Genomic DNA, 20,109 nt, shown 5'->3' on the forward strand with positions numbered 1-20,109 from the left:
ATTATAATCATCCATGCCAGCGATCGGACCAGTGATTCAAAATCGCGAGTTCCATGAAGACTGCGAGAAAAAGAGGCACTGTTTTGACTGAAATACCTACATTAGTCAAATATATTGGTTAACATAATTAATTTAAACGCCTTTCTATTTAAGAGTGTAGCCATTTTAAAAGTCAATAGTTCTGCAAGTTGAGAAAACTTGACCACTGAGGAATAAGGATAAGCGCTGCTCGAAGATTTTTACGCTATGGGTGTTGGAAAGAATGGAAGTAATAAAATCCACGGAAAGGAAAACAAACGAAATACAGGATATGATAGGGGAGGAGAGGGGTTTCTTGGGAGAAATCCAAAAGGAAGCAGGAATTGTGGGCGCAGGGCATTTTAATTGGCAATTGAATGTTGAAGGCGGTGATTGAGGGGAGAATTTTAATCAGGAGAGGTTGACGGAGGAACAGAATAAGTGTATTGAACGAAAAGAAGTGAAGAAGAAAGTACGCAATATTGAAGAAGGGTTCATTGTGCAGGATTTTTCATTGCAGGTCCTGTTAGGTGAGACTCAAATACGAAGCAGTGGTTCGTCTGATTGCTTATCCAGAACCTACCTTAATTAAAAGACCAACAAATTCAAAAATGTTAACTAGACCTCAGATGGATCAATTCGTAAACCGTTTCTAGAGTAACAAATTACAAGAATCACATTCATTCCCATTCTTTAGCTAGAACATACGATACAATAAGCGAATAGAGCCTATTCCTGAAATTCCGTACGCAATATAAATTAATATTTAAAAAATACTACGATTTAAAAAAGAAGAGAGATGTAAAAAATAAAATGAGACGAGGATTTTACAGCAATATGTTTCACCGCAGTAGAGATTCAGGAACCAACACAAATATTGCAAAATCTACCCGAAAGCTGATATCGCGGGTGAGCCAGGCTTACAATTAGTGATCATGTTACGTCATTTTAAATTCTGGCAAATCACGTCAACAATGGCGAATAGATAAGTAAAATAAGTAACCCCTAGAGTAAATTTAACCTATGCCTCCGAAGGGATATTGAAAAAGAACGTTCATAAGCATATATTAGAATGAAGGTAGCAAATTATTAATAATTGCACCAATATAATACACGTACAACAATAGAATCCCAAAGAGAATCCTGCTCGAGAATTTCGACGATTCAAAGTTACCGCGATACCGTTTGTAGCAGAAGGCAAGCAAATCCACAGACGTAAGCATAGGAAAGACTGGCCTTAAGCATTTGCCTATTCTGCGTGAGTGCCTCAGGCCTCAGCCTAGTGATTTTCAGAGTTCTTTCGATTCTTGATAGTCCAAAAGTATTTTTTTTTTCAGAAATCTTCACATTATTTTAAGAATGTCACTCATTTATCATACGCCATCGCGCACTTAGCGTGAAGGGGAGAACTTTTAGTTTGTTAAGCACTGGATGAAAATAAAATTTCTTATAAGGAAGGGAAAGGACGCAGGGGAAAGGGAAGATAATGATGCTATTGATTAATGAGGAAGCTTCACTTTACTTTCGCCCGCTCCCTTAGTTTTCAACCCACCAGCATTCGTAATGTCTGTCCGCACCAATGGGCGAGGCATGCACCAAAAGCTCAAATAACGTCTTCTTTTTATGCCCAATCCTCCAAAATGTTTAAAGCTGTTTCAGAGACCAGCCTATCTCCTTATTTCTCCGCAAAAAATAAATCCTTCCGCAATGGACGCATGCATGCATAGTTAAACTACTATAGAATGATTCAACGTCAACCACTAAATCATTCTTTTCATAAATGCTAATGAATCAATTTAAAGGAATCCGTCTAACCTTGTAAGTTGAAGGTTAGAACCCGTTGGCTTAATTAAGTTTGGGACTCCAGTCCGTCTAGAGTATGAATAATTCAATGCTTTAAAATAACTTGAGTTTCGGTTGCAATAACTAACAATATACCAACGGCGACAGAGAAATAAAAAGATTTTACCGTGTAAATAAGCATGTGGAGTCTTAATTGGTGAAAACAATGTTGGTTGAATAAATAGATAACAGGGAAGATTTTAAGAAGATAAATAACTCAGTGTGTCCTCAATTTGAGTTTTAATCATATTTCCTATGAACTGCAAATGTGCATTAGCCAAATTATGCCAAACTGAGAAAAAATGAGGATTTATCTTCGTGGATACCACAAAATTACTCGACGAGAACCACCCCGAGAAAATTGAAAGAAAGATGAGTTCGTTAACCACTTGCATTGCATCGCTGAGCGTAAATATTTATATCGAAAGACATTTTGTATACTTACATTTTTGATGTGCCTGAGATCTTTGCCGCTTTTCTGAATACATGATGAACCCTCACCTTCCATCAACGGACACCCACAATAAAGCCGGGCTAACTGCACGGATCATGAAGATCCATGATGATGACCATGAAGAGCGTAATGATCCGTGGTCGATGATCTCGGATCATTAATCTCGTGTAATCATTGCTATGATCTGCATCGTAAGGATTGAGCCGGTCAGCCACTTACTGCTCACCAACAAATGAATTCACGAAGGCTGCCGAAGATAGTGTAATAATACTAACTCGTTGGACAAGCAAGTCAGTAATGACACTATTAATATATTACCTGGATAATATTGGTGGCCATTGCAAATATTGCTTGAATCTAATTTCAAGCTAAAGTACTGTTTGTTAAACGTATATTTCATTTGATTTTCTATGATGAACTGTAACTAATACCTAACTTCGATCATACTGCGCATTTATTTATTTTTTTGTGATTGAGTGAACTTGAACAGTTTCTTAGATGGCAATGTTAACTTTTAATTGCTCGTTAAACAAAACTTCTAGATGAAGACGCTATTTTGCTGTAAATTGTGGACTGTCTAATACTATAAATAAGTTGCAACCCTGAGATTGTATCTATAGACGAAACCACAGGTATTTTTAACTTGGATCCCTTGATGTCATGGTTGTCTTGTTTAGATATTTGTTTACGTGTATGCTTTGAAATAATTATCTCAAAGGATTAGGCAAGCACCTTATCAATTTCACACAATGTCAGTTCGTCTGTATTAACTGTTTTCACGACTTCACTCAAAATTGGCTGAATATTATGTCAAGCATATTCTGCAATTTCAAATTATTTTCAGTGATTAAAAGTCAAGTTATGTTGGTGTTGTTAAAAGTCGTTGTGTTAGATGTACCTGCGGCATGGCATTGTTTATTACTCCTTTCTTTAAAAATACATAGAATATACCCAGTCCGTTTTTTTTTTAAATTGGTTTTGCATACCTTAATAAGTTGTATTGAGCCGTGAGCAAATATTAAGCGTAAGTTATTACGATAAGGTTGATGTTGCTCGGCAGTTACATCAAATTCTTTGGGCAGTTCCACATTTGTTCCTCGGTGAGCCTGTGGAAAACTCTTGGAATGAATACTTGGAATGAATGTCTTCCCTCCATCTAAAAGTGGAACTTTCTTCCAGGGTCCACTGTTAAAATAATTAATGGCCCTCTAAGTTACTGAGGCAAATGCACAGTGGCACCATTTGGTTTTGTAGACTTAATACCATGGCTATATGAAATTTTATTCCAAATTTTCCTAGGTAATTTGATAAATGTAGAAATAATTAAATATATTCCATTTACAGGGTCTTTGTTTAGATTTTGTGGTTTATATCCTGATTCACTTCTTTAATCCAGTTTTAATATTGCTTCAAATTTTTATGTCCTTAAATATATAAGGTTATCTTAAAAAATTATGCTCCTCAGCAGTTCCTATAGGTGAAGTTTTTTGTGTGTTAGTATTGATGTTTATTCCTGAATATTTATCTCCAATATTCATTGTAAAATATGAGGTAAATATATAGTCCAAACAATTTTTCATCATTTGCTAGAAACACCAATATTTCTTTCTTTTTGTCGAGGGTAAAGTATTTGAATTGGTTATAATGAACAGTCTATATACTGTTAAATATGTTTTTCATTAAATGCAATAAGAAAGGCAGACACCTGTTCATGTGGTAAAACTTTTGCTTTTCTTACATTGCTTTTTTTCATATTTTTTTTGCTTACATTTTTCACTAGTCATTTTTATCCAACCATTCTTCCTGTCTTATTTAAATTTTTTGGAACAACCTCTCTTCCCTCAACTGTGCCTATAACACTTAATCTTTTTCTGTTTTTCATTTAATGATTTTTTATAATTTTGTTTCAGTAGTTTGTCGATGCTGAGTGATAGTTATCCAATTATTCCTGGCTGAACTTTGTGGAAATTCATGTTAATTAAATGAAGAATGCAATGTATCTTTCCACTGTCTTCATCAAGTACCCGGTGTTCAAGCCTGATCATCAGGTACCTGATGATGACGCTTGAGCATTGAAACTGGTTGTACATGAATAAAGGACAATGGAAAGATACATTGTATTCTTCATTTAATTACGATTGATAGTTACCTAACACATGTTCATAAGATATTTCCGACAGTAAATTTCCAACTTCAGAAGCCTACAATTGCCTTTTGCTTGATAATAGCAAAACATTGTTTGATGGAGGAGCTTCATAGATGCATCATACTAGTTAAAGTACTGATACAGATTCTAAAGTAAACATCATACTAACGCTTTTCTAAAAATATCTTTAGAACAAACTGTAAGTCAAAAGAATCACACCAAGTGTGATCTTATACTTACTTTTCCTGTGTGCAAAAAAGTTCACCATAGTTGCTGTAACCAGTTGATAAAAATTCCTTTTTGTAGGAGAATGAACTGGAGGATGGTGCAGGTCTTCAAATAGATTCCATGAAATAGCATGAGAGAGCTTTTTTACAATTAATCAAGTTTAAAAAGATAATTTCATTCACAAAGTGGAAAAAAGTGGTTTTAATAAGCTTAAATGCTAGTCCTTGGCTGCATACATTGAGCGAGTGTGAAGTAAGTTAATAGGAAAAGATTAAATGACAATGTTCCAGTTAAAAATATATATGTAGATTCCCTAGTTGTGAAACAATTATTTGACAAATGCAACGAAAGTGACTGCATTTTTGATAGATGCCACTGTGAATTTAATTGGATGCTCTTGACCAGTTAGCTTTTTTAATAAATTTAGATTCAAATTTGGAATTGTCATCAATATTTTGTATTCCTCCCTCTAAACCCTCCTCAGCCTTTCTCTTTCTTGCTAACTTTAATATATCCACACCAGAACCCCTTGCCTCCCACCTCCCTTACATTCCTTCATATGTGTAGTTCTCTACTGATTTCATTCTCATAACCCCTCCTCCAACACCAATTATGTGTCACCCTTTTAGTATATAAGCATTGTCTTCTCTTGTGTGTATTTAGTGATGGCATTGTACATTGAAACCAGCATGGTTAAATTAAAAATATGTACATGTTTAACAACTAAGTCTTTTCATCATCGTTATGAATTGGTTCAACTACATCAAGTTTTTGAAGGTGATAAGATTTGCTAAGGTATGTGCCAAGATATTGTCCTAATATCATTTGCCTACACTGGCCCAGTACCTTCTATACTGGCCTTATACAGACTGGACCCAGATCCAGTATGTTTTGTTCATTTAGACCTCTCAATGTCATAGATGCTGTTTTTCCATATTTAATTATGGTATCAATGGATGTGCCTTTTGAGCTGCAGAAAAATGTATATTTGTATGTTGTTAGGTAGCTAATGAAAGTAGGGTTGCTATAACCCTCTATAAGCTGAGTGTACTGATCCAAAATAAATATCATGAAATGGTCTGCCTGGTTGAAAATTGTGCTGGAGCATATTGAATCCATCTGGTAAATTTTGCATCATTTCATCTGAAGGATAAAGGATGATTCAAAATTTTATGTTTTGATGGAAAAATTGTAGAATTTCCAAACACACATCTAATAATCCAAAAAGGTGTTTTGGATTGAATAGAAGAAATGTTAACAAGACAATAGGGATGGAGTGTGATGTTGCATTCAGACTTGGGATGAAATATAATGAGGAAATGGTTTTTAGAATTGTGGTGAAAACCAGTTAATCAATAGAATCTTAGGCATTCAGTATTGCTTTTTGCAGTGGAATCATCAAAACATCACACTCCTATATCAGATGTTTTGGTCAAACCACCTCTTGTTAATGTACGTACATCCGGCATATCTTAATCAGAGTGCAATGTAGAAATGAAAATCATTAATAATTTCACCCTGGCATAATTTTGTTGGTCCTATACTTATGATGATTTTCCACCTCCATTAAGTCATATCATCTGAGTTAATGGAGAAGAATTAATTAATGTATCACAAAAGATTAAATTAATTTAATCTAAATTAATGAATGTATTGCGGAAGAGTAGACTGGATGGGGGTAGGTGACCAATCGTACATCTTGGGTTGTACAGGTCTAAGTAATTAGAGTATTGAAAGCGAGGATAAGAAGTGTTAGGTAGCGGAGTAAGACAAGGCCATCCCTTATTTTTCATAATTTTCTACATAAACCCAGAGGAAATGGAAAAAGGGTAATAGAAATATCTGGGGATAGGAATGAAAGTAGCAGGGATTTTTATAAAACCAGTTTGATTTGTTGAAGAAAACCATAAAAGAAGCCAGTCAGAAAAGGATTGCAGTTATTTTTAACATATAAATTACAGAGTCAAGTGTGATTTAGTGGAACCATTCCACAATAACAGAGAGGAAAACTCTTGCAGTTTTCCACTAACTAAAAATTTATTATCAACTAGTTTCGATGTACTGCATCATTTTCAAGTTGAAAATTATGTTGTACATTGAAACTAGTTGATAATAAATCTTTATTTATTGGAAAATTGCTAGGTTTACAAATCAGCTATTATTTCTCAATTTGTTCCGAAATGTTGTGGGTAGCTATAGAATGAAATCCAATGCCAATTAAATAAAGGTCATGAGATCATTTGGAAATAGGAAGGCTATGTAATTTAAACATTAAATTGAAAGCTATACAATTAGATCTGGTAGAACAGTAAACCTATTTGGGGAGAGTTTTGAATGAATATGGACAAAGTAATGGGGACAAAAAGAAGAATGGCATTAGGTAAAGTAGCAATCACAAAGAGAAGAGAGTTGATGGCATGGAAATTGGTCAAAGATCTAAAGAAAAGATACGTGCATGCAAAAGATACTTGTTAAAACTTGGATATGTAACATAGTTTTGTATGGCTGGAAGACTTAAATAAAGGAAAAGGAATTGAAATGCAGGACTAGGTATGATGTGGGAGGGAAAATAGTTTCCGGAAGAAATTCAGATGGAGTAGGAAAATTAGATTAAGGATATTTTTCTTGGCTGTGGAGGGTTGAATACTATTAAAGGGGAGAATTTTAGGCAAGTAGTCTTGGGGCTGGAGGAGAATGGACATGTTGGAAGGAAGGTAGAAGGTACGTAAATTTAAAGTACATAATACTACATGTTCCCCAGGACTAAACTCTTAAGTTCTGGCCTAGTTTCCTGTTAGGTGAGAATTAGAAATATTGTGTTGGGTTATTTGTGTTAATACAAAACTTACCTTAACCAGTAAAGTGGTATTATTAATTAATTAAGACATAATATGAATCCTTAAGTGTGTAGTGATTAGATTTAAAAAAAAATAATTTAGATTTTGCAAACTCTACCATTGTATAAGAATTCAATAATTTCACATTGTAAAAATCGTTTGCTTTGATGCTATTTGAATCTTCATCCCTTGATATCTGGCTGAAGGCATAAACCAGTTAATCGGCCAAGGTGTCCCCTTACACTGTGAATTGCCTAGGGCTTTGCACCACACAGCTCCATGTGAAATTCTTGAACTTCGGTGCTATTAGCAGATGGCTCTGTAAAAGTAACTGTCATATCATTTCCAGCAGTTTTTTCAATTCAAGCTAATGTCAAAATTCTGCATGTATCAGATTTTGCATGCCTAGCATGGATTTGAGAAGACTGAAGACTTTTTTTGGGTAGTAAGAATTTCTTCACAGAAATAAAATGATCAAAAGTTTGAGAAAGTAAAAATTGAGTTCACAACAAATATACTGATTGGAATGAGCATTTTAACAAGTAAAATAAATAATATAATAAGACTAATAAATTTTAAGAAAGAAAGCAAATTTAAAGAAAACATTTATACTGCCACCATTAAGATGCTCTTTAAGTTTTTAAATTTGATGGAAGTATATGGCCTGCGAGGAAACCCAACCAGTGCATTGCAAAAATTTGCCAACCCATGATGTTTCCACAACTCAAAAGAAGAAGGTGGTTGCAATGAAGAAGCACATATGCATCCAAAAAGAAATTTGAAATTCAGTAGAAAATTTTTCAAATACCCTGGCCAACTTTGAGCTCTTCTTAGGAGATTGGTTTACATTGTCTCATCTAAGCATCAGCTAAGTCTTAGCCTGTTTGTATTATGACATGGAAAACGACTCAGTCTGTGATTGAACTAAAGAGTAAAAGATAGTGTAATGAAGAATTGAAAAAGTTATGTATAAGGTGTTGTGAGCAATGGTCTCTAGTTTTAGCAAATCACTTTAAATCTCCTGTTCTGAAAAGTGTCATAGCTAGAGTTTTTGAAACCCAGAGTTGTTCTCAAGTTTTCCAACCCTCTCAATAAACATCAAATCATCCCCTCAGTAAGACATAGGTCAAAATGCCACTTTATTGAGAGATCAATATTCACTAGTGAAAAGGATTGGAGAAAATGTAATGAGAGTAAGTTCATTATCTTTAATTGTACCAATTTACTCTTTATATTTCAAAATATTAATTTGTGGATAAAAGCTGTGACTTATTTGAAAAATGATTTGTGTATTGTGCTAAGCAGAAGAAATTAAAAGCTTTAAGGTGGTAGGGGGCTCTTGACAAAATCAGTTGCTGAGTAAAGTGATCAATAAATGAGTGACACTTTCTTCACTACAGTATTCTGTTAATAGTTTAATTTCATTCCTATATTTTCAAAAGCAATCATCCTCTTTTGTCTTTCCTTAGAACACAACAGCCATTTCCATTGGAAAGAAATCGATAGCAGCCATGGAGAAACAAACTCAAAGATATATTAAAATTGATTTGAGATTTAACCTAACCTAAGGTACATAACCATATAGACTACATTATCAGGAAGATAAAGGAGGAATTGTGTTTACCTCTTAAATGAATTTCAACGTCAAAGTTATGTTGAAGCTCCTGCGTATGGTTTATTAAACATAGTGCATGCTCCTAAGAATTTAGGCTTGAATTCTAAGTCATCACTCCACTCATGCTACTTACATTTTTTGCAGGGTATACTACCAAAATATGGTTGGCAGCCAAGCAGGTAATAGTTTCAACAAAGATATTCAGGGCGAGAGTTGTAGAAAACAGCATAGTTTCATCTAAATGAAATTATTTCACTCAAAGCACTAGTGAGTTTTATAAAATTGAATTCCTTAAAAGTATCCCCTCAATATGCAATATCCCCTGTATTTGCAAGTCAGTACACACACAGCCATTAATAATAATGCATGCATTCATTATTAATGTGAAGGATGAAAAATATCCAATTTACAAAAAATGGAAATCACAGTAATCAAGCTAAATATCAGTTTGATAAGTAAGGGTGAAAATCGCTGCATAATGAGCCATATGTCATTCAAAATCCATTCACACCATGCTGAGGAGGGCCAGTCCCTTTTTTTAGTAATTTTCCAGAATTGTCCCCAAAAAACTTCCCAAGTTGGGTGTAGCTGATTATGTCCAAAATCACTGGAAATTGAACCTCAGCCTTCTTAGATAGTATCTGAAGGCTCTGAAGAAGTAAGATAGGTTATTCTTGTGTGCAGCATGATATTCAAAATATTCATTAAGGAGGGCACGGAAGTTTAGGGGAGAAGCATTGTTAAGATCAGTTATCAGAAACTTTTATCATCAGGTGCCTCTGTTTAATGCAAGGGTAAAATAGAATCTAAAAAAATAGAACTCAGAAATCTCCCATTTGATGTAAATAGGTGTATTAATATGAGTTATTGAAAACCAAGTAGGTTCCCATTTTCAAATTATCATATTCATGACTCTGAAACTTAGTCTTTGAAGCCAGGGGAAAAGTTTAGATTGAGATTTTTGAGGTCTCAGTGTATATAAGGGTGGGCAAAAAGAAATGGAAAACAAATAAAAAATGGTAGGCAGTATATTGAAGGCAGTTGTAGAGGCAAAATTGTTGGGTAAGTGATGTGGAGGGAGGAAAAGAAAAGGCATTTTGACAACATGAACAAAGGTGAAGCTTATATGTAGTTCATAAATTTTTTATTACAATTGGGATCTTATGGTATGAAACATCCTGTTAGTTGGGACTTAGAGCTGTAATTGAGTGTCTAAGTCCATCAAAAAAATGACTGGTAGACTACGGATAACAAATAATTATTTTTTTAGGTCTCAGCCTATGGGGCAAATCATCTTACCTAGAAACAAGAGGAGGCAAGGCCTCCTCCTTGATCATCAACACATAAATTCCTAGTACAGCTGAGTGGATGGCAGTTGAAAGGAAGACAGGAGAGGAATGACATGATGAAAATAAGGACTGGGAATGTTTGGACAATGGTTCAGGACAGGTGAGTTGAACAAATTCAAGCGAGAAATGGAGAGAGGAAATATACGGCTATTGGGTCTCTGCAAGGTAAGATGGAAAGACATTGGGGATTCTTAGAATAATAGTCCGAGGGCAAGATGTAATGGGGGAGCAGAAAGACAATTTGGCATAGCCGTAGTATTGAACAGGAAATTAGGGAGACAAGTAATGAGTCTGAAATAGATGAACAAAAGAATATTATTAGTAGATGTAAGAGTAGATCTAGTCATTCTAATGGTAATCTAGGTGTACATGCCATAACAGTCATAAGGAGGAGTAAGTGGATAGTGTCCTAGCACATTCAGATTAAATTATTGCAAATGTACCTAGAAGAAAATGCTTAATAGATATGGGAGATTGGATTGTGATGGTTGTGAAGGGATAGATTGGAGTATGTTTGGAGAGTACAGTTTAGGTTGAAAGAATAAAGGAAGAAAACTATTGAGTGTTACTTTATAATTAGCGTAAATATAACTGACAACATTTTTGAATGCCAAAGTAGACATAGATACACATGAGAATTACTGTGAGATATAGGGAGATATTAGTTAGATTACTTAGTGGTGGTCCTTACTTTGAGGAATAGCATGATAAAATTACAGCTCCCTCAGAGAAAATATGAATTCAGATCACAATAAATGCTCATGAAGTATAGTATTAAATTTTAAAAAATGAAGAAGGGAAGGAGTATAAGAAAATGGAATGTAGAAGACAACTGGGTGGAAAGGGCCAGTAGGTAGTTGATCAATTTATGGGAATGGGTATAATAGAAGAAATTTAGTAGTATATCAAACAAGGAATACAGGAAGTGTTTAACGAAACAATAGGAAAAGGGTTAAGAACCCATGGATTACAGAAGATATGATTAGGAAGATTGATGAAAGAAGAAGATTGGATAATATGAGCGCATAATCAGGGAAAAGAAAGTGCATATAACTAAACAATAAATTAAGATGAGAAACTTATAGGGCTGAGGAAACTGGTGGAAGACACAGTGTGGAAATATGGATAGTTTACTGAGACTGTGCAAAATGGGTGCTCTATAAGGAAAGGTGAAGGAACTTTCTGGATTTAAGGAAGAAAATTTCTGTTTATGCTCTTTAGAGAGGCAGAAAACAGAAGTGGTTTTGAATAGATAAAATGAATATATAGGTATAGAATAATTATTTAGTAAAGATAATAGGTCAGTGAGTTTGGGGAATGAAAGGGATGATGATGCTCATAAGTATAGCTAAGGGGAAGAAATACTTGACCATGAGATGGAAAATACATTACAGGGAATTAAATTGAAGAAGGCAGTGGAAATAGATAATACCCATACAGAACTAATGAAAAATTTGGGAAAATGAGGAAGGAAACTTTTTATGGGCTCATTCAAAGCATTTATGAGGGAGGAATTAAGCCAGAAGACTTAGTACAGTATTGATACCATCAAAAAACAGGGAAAAATAACAGTATTTTAGTACTATAAGTTATCACCGTTGTTGTTCAACGTATATGTGGAAGAAATGATTAAAGAGGCATGGGAAGAACTGAAGGTAGGAATGAAAGTCAGTGGAGAATTCATAAAATCAGTTAGGTTTGCTGATGACCAAGCTTTAGTTTGTCTGTCAGCCAAGGGGCTGCAAGCATTGCCAAGTGAATTGGAAATTCAGTGTGACAGATATGGGATGAAAATCAATATTAATAGAACAAAGGTTATGCGATTTCCAGAAAGAAAAAGGCAAAGCTAAACATTAAAATAGGAGGGCAAAAACTAGAGGAGGTAGAAGAGTTTACATATCTTGGAAGTGTTTTGGACCAACACGGTCAAAGTAGTAGGGACGTAAGGAGAAGAATTGCGCTAGGTAAAGAGGCTTTCACAAGGAGGAGGGAGTTGATGATGGGGACGTTGAGTAAGGATGTTAAGAAAAGACTCGTAAAAACTTTGATATGGAGTGTAGCTATGTACGGCGCGGAAACGTGGTCATTGAAGCAGGAGGGGAGACGTGGGTTAGAGGCTTTTTAAATTTGGGTGTGGAGCAGAATGGAGAATGTGAAATGGACCGAGAAGAAAACAAATGAGGAAGTACTTGGTATGGTGGGAGAAGAGAGGGGTTTGTTGGGAGAAATCCTATAGAGTAAGGAAAAGTGGATGAAGGGCATATTGATTGGCAGTTGGATGTTGAAGACTGTAATAGAGGGGAGAATGTTAGGCAAACGAGGAAAGAGCAGGAACAAGATAGGGATGTTGAATGGGATGAAGGGAGGAAGAAAGCACTCAGAGATGAAGAAGGACCTGATGTAGACTAGGTTAATGGATTTTGTTTTTTTTTAGGAGTCTTAAAATATTAATTTGGTAGTTGTGTCCATCCAAAAACCTACCTTAGCCAGTAGATTACCTAATAAATAGTACTATAAGGTTGATTTCATATGTGGCAAAGGTAAAGTTACTTTGCTTCATCGATTAAAGTAGGATGAAGAGAGTACTTAGGTGATGATAAGTTTGAATTTTGAATGGGGATATGCAAGTGCTATGTCATAGATGTACTGAGGTTACTAGTAAAAGGAGGATACCAGTAAAACCAGTTATGTGTTGTATACATGGCTTCATGGATTTTTAGATGGGCTTGACTGAGTAAACTAGGCATAATCAATGAACCTTTTACAGAAGATTAGAGTAGACTTAAGTGTTAGAAGACTTATTTCGAACCTGTACAAGTCTCAGACAGTACAGGTGTGTACAGTGAATGAAGAGACAAAATGGGTAGTGCTAGAAAGGGGTGTAAGATATATATATATATAAACCATAAACACAGTAATCAACCCGAAGGTCGGTTTAGTAGGGAGATGGTAGAGATCACCCAGTACTAAGCCTATACGGCGTATGAAAATTCACACATCAGGGTAGGGGGGCCAGTTCCTTTCCCTGTGCCGGTTATGGTTTCCCAGGAAGACCTGGTACCCAAAAAATCACTAAGCTTGGGTGGAGCTGTGGGTGTCCAGAGTGCCTTGCACGGGAATCGAACCCGGGACCCTCCGGTCAACAGTCCAACGCTCTACCCACTGGACTACCGCGACTCACATATATACATATATATATATATATATATATATATATATATATATATATATATATATATGTATATATATATATATATGTATATATATATATGTATATATATATATGTATATATATATATATATATATATATATATATATATAATTATATATATATATATCATCTCTCCCGGTATTTTAAGCCACCACTCATTCAAGCTCAGTTAATTGCATGGGAAAACAGATTCTCACCCACCACCGATGACTTGTTCATTATATTTTCAATTTCTTGAAAATTTAAACCACTCATTTTCATTTTAGACAGATTAAACACATTCATATTTCCATCCCCTTATTTTCTGTGTAAATTGCATACAAGGCATAATTAAAACATTATGATCTCTTGTGTAAAAACCATGCAACTAAAGTGCCAAAATTCAAATTACAAATGTGCCCAACACTACTCTTTTATGCATTTTTTCTCGAGGCATAAATTTATATACAGCAGGATGCTCTTGAGTAGTTTCAATTTTGGTGAGATTTTCAGATACATATTTTTTTTTAATATTATACAATTATTTTTGTTCAAATGTCAAAATTTTCATTTCTAATTCATTTATGCGATGGTGATTCGATTGGAGCTGTTTCTCCATTAAGAACACCTTTGCTGTCATGGATACCATTGCCTTATCCTAGTTGTATCCATGGTGACAATGACAACGTTTCATAGTAAAAAGAGACGTTTCAGGCATCATGTGGTGGAATATCATAATTAATTAAAAATTCCTCACCTGATGATGATATAGTTACATTGAAACAGATCGCATTAATAAAATTTTATTTTGTGGAAAATTGCCAATATTTAATTAAATTTTCATAGAATTTAAGTAAAACAAGATGCCATGTTTCAGAAGTGATAGGAAGGCTGAGATAAACATTGAAGTTTAGAGACATAAACTAGAACAGGTAGAATAGTTTACCTATTAGGGAAGTGTTTTGGAGGAGGGTGGGCACAGTAATAGGGGAATTAAAAAAGAAGTACAATGATGCCGTTGAGATGTGGGTGTGGAGGTGAATGGAAAAATAAATTGGCAGAAATGTGGAGTAACAGTTCTAGGTAGAGTAGGAGAAGAGAGGAGGCTGTTAGGAGAAATTTGAAGAAGGCAGGATAATAGTATGCTGGAGATCAATGATTTAAAGAAGAGAGGCAATGGGATGCTGAAGACAATAATTTAAAGGAAAGAATGCTGAGAAATCAAGGTAGATGGGGGAAAGAATGGGACTTTTGAATAGAATTAAGGTAGGTAGAAAATATGTAGAGTTAAAATATGAGTAATGTTATCATTTAATATGGAGTTAAAGGATATTTTACGTCTTGTTAATGTGGCCTTAGGATCATCAAAAACATTCCCTAATAGGCATGGTTTCATTGCATTAAACAATAAACCTCTTTATTATTTAATTGATACAATAAACATACATTACGAAGGGAAAGAAACATCTGCTATAGAGAATAGGATCAAAAATGTTAGAATAGGGACTTGGAATGTTAGGATTATTTTAAGGACAGGAAAGTAGAAATTATAAAGTGAGAGATAGTAGTAAGCAGAGATAGAGCAGAAATAGTAATATTTTAGGGCTGTGCGAGGTGAGATAGAAGGATAGCGGGGATTACTGGAGTGATAGTTGTGGAATAATATACAGCAGAGTGGAAGACAGCATTTGAGGAGTTGCAATAATATTTTTAAAAAAGGTAGGAAGAAGCATAATACACATGGAGCAAGCTAGTGATAGAATATTATTTGTAGAAGTAAAATCTGAACCTATTACCTTGGTCAATGTTCAGGTCTACATGCCACCATGCAATTATATGGAGGGAGTCTACAGGTTATACAATCAGTGAGGACATAATTACGAGTGTTCCTGGTAGGAAACATTCGATAAGTATGGTGGATTGGAGCATGGCAGTAGGTGAATGAAGAGAAAGTATTGAGGTTGGGGACTACAGTTTAGAAACAAGGATTGAATGCGGTGAGAAAGCAATAGAGTTCTGCGGGAGACAGCATTGAATCATAATGAACGGGTGGTTTAAACACCACAACAGGCATGGGTATCTATGAAAAATACCTGGGGATATAGAAAGATATCAGATGGATTATATTATGCTTAGGCACAGATTTAAGAATTGCATGATTAATTCACAGTTTCCCAGGAGCAGATGCAGATTTAGATTATAATTTAGAAATAATGATGTGTAATATCAAATTCAAAATGATGAAAGAGGGAATACGGTGGAGGAAATGAAATGTAGAAGCATTAACAAAAATGACAAGAAAGGAGTACATACAGGCTGAAAAAAAATCATGAGTGAAGGAAAGGGCTGGGGGCTATAGAGGAAAAATGAGAGCATATCAAGAAAGGGATGTCAAAAGCTGCAGACAGAACTATAGCAAATGTAAATAGAATAAAGGCAAGGAAGCCATTAATTACAGACGAGATAATTAGAAAGATAGATGAGAGAAGGAAATGGATGAATGTAAATACAGAGTTTGGTAGAAGGAAGCATGAAGTGTTGAATAAGAAAGCATGGTGGAATACAGTGCGAGTATATGGAAAGTTTACAAAAGAATAGTAGAATTGGTGTGTGATGCAAAAAGGTGATAACCCCTTCAGGAAGTAAAAAGGGAAAATCTGAGCACAAAATCAAATATAAATCAGGAAAATTGTTAATTGAGCCCAGGAAAATTCAAGAGAGATGGAGGGAATATATAGAGGAACTATTAGCCAAACACATTGGGCCAGCAAACTTATGCATAGAAAGATAATATGACATAGATGAAGATAGCTTAGGTCCAGGCATACTCAATGGCAAAATATAAAGGACATAAGGGAATTGACATCAAATAAGGCCATGGAGATAGTTTACATCCCCAAGAAATTACTTGAAGGCATAGAATAATGTGGGAGGAAGAGTTTTTATGAAATAATTCATTGGAGGAATTTGGCCAGAAGATTTCATCAGATCGGTGTTATTTTTTATTCCAGAAAAAAAGGAAGGAAACCATTTGTTAGGATAGCAGAACAAAAAGTTTGAAAGGTGGATCGCAGAATCATTCAGAATAAGTTGGAGAGCAAGGAAAATGATTACCTTGGGGATGATCACTTTGGGTTTAGTAAGGGGAGAGGCACATGAGTTGCTAGAGTAGTCATGAAGTCACTAATAGAGTGGAACATGGAATACAATCGGTTTGTATGGTAGGTATTTGGCAATGAATCTATGAGTCAGGCACAGTGTTTTCATTGGTCCAACCGCTTCCAGTCCAGACAAACCAAACCATATGAATGAAAAACCAAGAGGTGGACAACCATCAACATCAACAAATGATTCCCACATTAGCAGTGTCAATGATTTAGTTCTTGCAAACCATAGGTTAACTGTTAGGGAGGTTGTGAATGGAGTTGGCATTAGTGTGGATCATTTTTCACCATTTTGACGGAAATTTTGGGCATACAGCGCAAATTTGAGCAGCAAGTGTTAATGGATGAACAGAGGCTAAATCGTCTTGACATAAGCCAGGATCTGCTCCATTATTCAAGCGGCGACCCATGCTTCTTAAAAATAATTGTCAGAGGTGGTAAAAAGTGGGTTTATGGTTATGATATAGAAACCAAAGTCTGGTCTTCAGTGGAAGGTGCCATATTCTCCGCAACCCAAAAAAGCTCGGATGTTGTGATTGAATGTGAAGGTGATGTAGTAAGGGGATGCATTTTCTTCCATTGAGAAGGAATTATTCAATATGAATATGTCCCCAGAGGACAAAAAAGTGAATGGGCAGCACTACTATATTTAGGTTATGAGAAGGTTAAGACGTGCCATGCTGCAGAAGATACCACAAATGTGGAAAAACAAGTCTTGGAGCTATCATTATGACAATGCACCAGTGCACACATCATTGATCATTACCAAGTTTTTGGCCAAAAACCACACCAGTGATCTGGAACCCACCCTAGACTATAGATCTTGCTCCAGCAGACTTTTCCTATTTCCTAATTTGAAATCAACCTTGAGAGGATGCCGATTTGAAACTATTGAAGACATCCAACAAAATAGTACCGCAGACTTAAAGAGGCTAAAGAAAGAAGCATTCCATGCAACATTCGAAAGCTGGAAAAAATATTGGGCGCATTATATTGGCAGCCAAAGGGTGTATTTTGAAGGCGATAAGCATGATTAAAGGGTAACTAATTAAATCAAGTATTTATTCAGTCTCACCTTTTTTTTATCAGAACTTGTACTGTAGAAAACAGGAGTAAATTTGAGGAATAGGAGTCTTATCCACAACCTATACATATGTGTCTCAGATTGTTCAGGTTTAGTGGTAGATGAAGTCTGGATGGGCAGTATTAGAATGAGGGTCATTGCAGGGATGCCCATAATCACCTATGATGTTTATCATATATTTGGAGGAAATGGTAAAAGAAGCAAGGGAAGAACTGGGGCTAGGAATAAAAATTACTGTGGAATTTATAAAATCAGTTAGGTTTGTGGATTATCAGGCTTTAGTTTGCTAGTCAGCCAATGAGTTGCAAATGTTGCTGAGTGCTTTGGAAAGTCTGTGCAACAGGTAGAAGATGAGAAAAAATAAAAGAAAAAGAAAGATTGTATGATTTTTGATGAAGAGGAAAGCTCAATATTTTAGGAGGAGTTCATATACTAGAGCAGGTGGAACAATTCACAAATCTCAAAAGTGTTTTGGACCAAAATATTAACAGCATTAGGGTGATAAGAAGGAGAATTGTATCAGACAAAACAGCTTCCATGAGGAAGTAATTGATGGTTGGAAATTGAGAAATGGGTTGTCAAAACTTGGATAAACGAGCACGGCTTTTATGGAACCAAAACATAGCCATTTCGGCAAGAAAAGTTGTGTACATTGGAGGTTGTTGAATGGTGAGTGTGGAGAAGGATGGTATAGGTCGAATGGGCAGAAAGGAAAACAAATGAGGAAGTTCTAGGCATGGTGAAGGAGGAGAGAGGATTGTTGAGAGTAATTTAAAGAGGGTAAGAAAGATGGATGGAGAGCATTTTGATTGGTAGTGGGATGTTGAAATCTGTTCTAGAGGGGAGAATATCAGGCAAATTAGGGAGGGTAGAAAAAATAGGTGATAATGGATGGAATGAAGGGAGGAAGGAAGTATGTGGAATTGAAGAGGTGCTTGGTGTATAGTCCAATATCAGGTTGTGTATTGTGAGGAGAGGCAAATGCATTTACCATTATACCACTCTATAGGCTATCTCCTTCCAAAACCTACCTAAACTGGTAGAATCCCAATATTAATGAATAACAGTGAGGATATTCTCGTTTGAAGAGTACTAATTGATAGCCCAGGAGTGTCATCTATTATAAAAGGCTGCTTAAATAATTCTTAATCAGTATCAAGAAATTATTACATTTCAAAATCACAAATTCTCCCAGTCCATACATTATAGTAGCTATTATCTAGATCTATATAGATCAATCTGCTAACATTTCAAGTGAAAAAAACACCACATAAGGTTGTTCATCTACCCTTTTTTGCAAATTTTAACCAGCAATAAACCACATCTCCGTGGCTTTCATTCAAATATGGCAGAAATGTATTCCTCTGGGTGGGGACTAATGGTAGGAGAACATCAGTCAAGGCAAAGACCAAGAGATAAGTGCATAGGACAAATTAAGGAGGACATACAATAGAAAACTATCCAAGAATAAAGGCATTGACATTGAACAGAGAAAAATGCATAGCTGCAGTAAACCAGTCTTAAGATTGAAAGTAGGTGTTTGAGTTATTGGTTGTAAATGTGAAGTTAGGTTAATTCCTCTAGCCAATAATGAGAAACTTAGAAGGCTCCAATAATATAATTTCAATCATGGATTGGTAAAAATAACATTATTGGAGCTTTGTAAATTTCATATTGTTAGCTATAGGAAATAACCTAACTCAAGAATGAAATACAGATGATTACTCCATCATACATTTATACATTTGACAGATGTTCAATATTAGTGTTGTAGGGAAATCCCTTAATTGTGAAAGGTGATCAGGGATAAAAAGATTCACTAGCAGCAGGGGATGGGAAATGGTTGGTGATAATAAATTCCTAAAAGGTTGGTCCCCAATGACCAATTAATTTGATTATTGTCATGTGGTGTCCGGAGTCAGACCTTAAACTTTAGTGTTTTCCTCTTTGATTTAGTTTATGAATGTAATTGTAGAAAGAAGTGGAATTTTGTAACACTTGGTACCACTAAACTATGCTCTGATATGGTCCTTTGGAGTTAATTAGGCCTTGAATATAAGCAGTATGGCTCGCCAATTTATTTGTTTATCAGGGAACAGCTTTGGTGCTCTGAGGAGTGAGCACCAGATTCCTTTCACCATAAATGCTCTTGACAAGAAAATTTTACTACAAGTTTCCAAA

The 20,109-nt window shown here is 35.3% G+C and overlaps 1 long non-coding RNA gene across 1 annotated transcript; it reads left to right on the top strand.

Moving 5' to 3' along the window:
• The first annotated feature begins 2,553 nt into the window (after window positions 1-2,553).
• LOC139694153 (uncharacterized) lies at window positions 2,554-9,396 on the top strand. Its single transcript, XR_011702093.1, has 3 exons — window positions 2,554-2,604; window positions 8,995-9,094; window positions 9,285-9,396. It is a non-coding gene; the product is annotated as an uncharacterized lncRNA (long non-coding RNA).
• The last annotated feature ends 10,713 nt before the right edge of the window (window positions 9,397-20,109 follow it).

The sequence above is a fragment of the Hetaerina americana genome, unplaced genomic scaffold, assembly GCF_022747635.1.
Source record: "Hetaerina americana unplaced genomic scaffold, ioHetAmer1.1.p SCAF_1, whole genome shotgun sequence".
In the NCBI taxonomy this organism is placed as follows: Eukaryota; Metazoa; Arthropoda; class Insecta; order Odonata; family Calopterygidae; genus Hetaerina; species Hetaerina americana.